The sequence below is a fragment of the Ciona intestinalis genome, chromosome 12, assembly GCF_000224145.3.
Source record: "Ciona intestinalis chromosome 12, KH, whole genome shotgun sequence".
Lineage (NCBI taxonomy): Eukaryota > Metazoa > Chordata > Ascidiacea > Phlebobranchia > Cionidae > Ciona > Ciona intestinalis.
Window position 1 is genome coordinate 2,185,857 of NC_020177.2, and position 4,291 is coordinate 2,190,147.

The window sequence follows — 4,291 nt, forward strand, 5'->3', positions numbered from 1 at the left end:
AACATTTAATGCCTGAAGAAACAATACGTCACATTATTCTGCCTTGTGTAATTTCCATGTAATTTGTTTGCCTATTAAAATCATAGCCATTTTGATTGGTTTCAAATCTCTTGGCTTCAATACAAATATTCTCGCTTTGAAAATCTTAACTTTTTCTCATGGACCGTTTAAGTTTTATAAACTTTTTAATATATTTTCAATTGCTTCATATTTTCCTAGTTCCATTGCTTCTAATAAGAATTTCAAGGAAAAATATCAATGTTGGAGAATTCTTGCAAATGGAAAAATGGAGTTGGGTATGTACTTTATTTTTTAATTTTAAGTTTCTAACTGCTGGATAAACTTAGTTTAATTGTTCTACTCATGCTTAGCTACTTTCTTCACCTTAAATATTTTATGTGCTAAAGTAAATGCAAGTTTAAGAAACAGTTTTAAATTTCAAAATGATTTATTAAACCTGAAATGTTGTTCAATTCATTGTAAAACATAGAGTTGTCTTAAAGACTATAAAATGCATTTATATGAATAGGCACAAAGCAACTATTTGATTACATTTGATACATTATATTAACAATCATTATACTACAACATTTTAACTGTGAAAGTTGATTATACCACGACATTAGTAATCAGCGATTTTAGTTATAATAAAGTAAGATTAAATAATTTCTTCTAAATTCGTGACAAAAATATTCATACAATTATCCTTTCTTGGGTGGTATTCTCGTATACCGATTAAAACTTAGTCGGTTGGGGTCACTTTGTTTGCCGCGTTTTTTTCCTACTATCAATGAATCTATTCCATAGTTACCTTTAATTGTTATTCTTAGTAGTTTTTAGCATTTCATGACAGTAACAACGTATGGTATTTACATTTTTATTGAGTAATTTTTATGCACATAATATAAATAAAAATAATACTTACACATTGTTGGAGCTTAATATTAACAAAATAGATATTTATGGGGTTCAACTACTGCTATGTTTTGAAACATATTATTGTGACTATATGTATGAAGTTACAACTTTAATATACATTGTATCAACAAACGTTACATAACACTACAACAATTTGATTACATTTTCATTACTTGGTTCAACTTTTATTAATATAAATTTTATTTTACTTTTTGGGATGGATAACAATACTACAAAAACAACAAACGTGTTTCTATCACGCTATGGCTAAAACAGAAATACAGATTTATTAAACACAATTGAAATATCAACTTTTTCATTTGAACATTAAGTAGTGTTAATTAATTTGAAATAATCATGTTTAATAAAAATATTGGGTATGAGTGGTTTCTGCTAAACATATCACATTTCTATGTTGCTGAAGTTTACTATAAAAGAAACAACTAATTTACCTTTTATATAAAATCTTTAAATAATGATAAAGAATCTGGACTTTTTGTTTAGTTTTATGATCTACTGGTTCATTTAAAGCATTCAATATCCTTACTACTTCACACAAACAAATAAAGGATTTACAAACTTTCCCAAAAGCAAAATAACAGTGAGCAAGATATATATATATTTCGTTATGCAATCCTGTGGTTTGCTTAGCTCCTTTTAACATGTCCAAACATTTTTGTAATATTGGAAATGCTTTGTCATATTGATTGATTTTAACCAAACTGTGGGAGACTGTAACTAAATCCGCAACTTGAAAATATGTAGGAATATATTTTCCTTGAAGTGTTTGTAAAAACTTTTTGTAATATTGAAATGATTTTTCTATCATAACAATTGATTGATCTTTCTGATCTATAAGTAATAGACAATTACCATACTCAAGTAATGCCTTACTGAACTGTTTCTGATAATCCAATAAAGTTTTCATTTTTTCGCATGAAATTATCAGTTTGTTCATATCTTCAATTTCAGTTAGAATGTTTCTTTCATTCCATCGACCCAGTTTAAGTTTGCATTTAAATGCTACAACTCTGACTCGAAATTTCACCAGGTGGTTTTCATTTTTGCAAAGCGGAATAATTATTTTACATAAATCACTGCATGGTAAACAGTCATCATTTCCATCTAAGGCATCAAGAAGAAACTGTATATTTACTTCTTGAAGTAAGCTGGGAAAGGTAATCAGGTTTCTTATTTCTGTCCTAATATCTTCTTTTAATCCAAGAGTAAACAAAATAATCAGTTTAGAAGCATATTTCCATACAGCACTATCCATTTGGTTAAAATTCAATGGAAATTCTTTGTGTAGAGCAAGAGTGATTAACTTGTGTAAACTAACTGCTGTCGCCAGAAAGAAACAAAAACTTTGTTTTCCAACCATTTCTATTAATCCAGCTATAATACTCTTTGGATTAAAATCTTCCATGAAAATGTCTTCTTGTCTTCCCTTTGAATGATAAACTTTGAACCTTATCTCACAAGCCACTGCAACCATGAATCGAAGCTCATGAGCCACCGTTTCACTGCATAAGTTGCATTGTTCCAATATATTAATGATATCAAAACATGAAGATTGTTTTATTGAATATCGCCGACCAATTGATGTAAGAAAGATTGTTGCACTTCTGTAAATTACTCGCTTTATGTTGAAACTTTGTAGACCATGAAACGTTTTTAATTGTGACGTTATAAAACTCAAGTTTTGTAAATCTTCATCTATTTGTTTCATCACCATTGAATAGTTGCCAATTTTATCTTTTCTCGCAACAACGATCATGTGACTTGTCCTGGTACTCATGGAATAATGTTTCTTCACCAGCAACAAAGCAAGACTTGGATAAAATATCAGCCAAGTGATTATCCCTGCTTTATGTCATGTTCTTTTTCCAACAGTTGAAGCATTTCTTTCACCGGCTTTATAAGCTCCATTTTCCATGGTTTGTTTACAGTTGGTTGTCTTCCAAGTGGTATCTTGCTTGCATGTGACATCATCCCATCAAACGTTACACCATTTGGTGTAAAAGCATCATAAAACCAGATGTTGGTTTCACCGTTTAAACTTGGAATTGCAACTGAAGGAATCATGGTTTCTCCAAGGTTGATTAGGACGATATGAAATATTGTGGAGAACCACTTGAAGTATCTCATGATCGTCTTACGATCTTCATTCCAATCTAATTCATCTTCAAGAAGAATGATGTGTTCAAAATCTGAATATAATGTAATTTCTGATCGTGCCAGGGAACCCAACCCTACTACAGAGTATTTACATGGGGGATTCCCCATAATTTCAATGCATTCATCAGATACAAATCTCATTAATTCGGTGTATTGCTCTGTAACTTTTTTCTGGATAGTTTGAACATCTGATATTTGATTTCTTTCGTAATTGAATCAGTCTATCACCTTCTACATTATCAGGAATTTGAGTCACTTTGTTGTATTGTTCTCCCAATTCCTTTCTAGATTTGTTTCATTTTTCTTTGTAGATTTGCAGAAATCTTCAACAAATTAGCACCATATGTTTTGGCCTTTGCCTTCACCAAAACAGCTGTGCAAAAACTTCTAAGATCACTTTTAATTTGATCATTTTTTGGATCTCTTACTATAGCAGCATTATACAAAGCTACACTACGAATAGCATTCAACTTTTTTTGCTTAGTTTTACTTCCATATATCTCGGCCAACTCATGAAATATAGGAACTGATTTTTTTGGATCAATTTCTTTGCCATTTTCATCACACAGCAACTTCAATTTGTCAACCAGATTATTTTCAACCTCACTAACCTCAACTGATTCCATTTTCAAATGAAGGAATATCTGTACAGCAATGTTGGCAGATTACTGATCTTAAATAAAGTGACTTTGGTGGCTGAGTATAAAAGGAGCTACATTTTATTGTTTGAGTACACCTTAAGCAAACAATGTTATGTGTGGATTGTGTGCTCTAAATAAACTTTTAAGTAGAGAAATGTAACTGTAGCAGTTGACTTTGCGCAAGAGATATATGCTTAAGGTTCTTCATCTTTTTTACCTATTGTTTACCTATTTCGTATGTCGAAGAAAAAAAAGCTGTTTGGTAAATTGAGGCCATTATTTTGTGTAAATTTGTCTTTGTGTTTTAGCATGTGTTAAATCCCATAAAACTCTACATATTTTATTGTGTTGAAAGGGAGTATGACTTTTCCAATACTTGGCTGTATAGTGAAATTTCGCTTGATAAATTGTCTAATAAAATGAAATGTCTGAATAAAGTACTGGTATGTGCATCGAGCACTTATGTCGTGTCGAATGGTCCCTGGTTAAATACGAACCAGTTTACAACCAAGAAACTTGAGTTAGCAACTACTTCACTAACCAATAAACGTTTC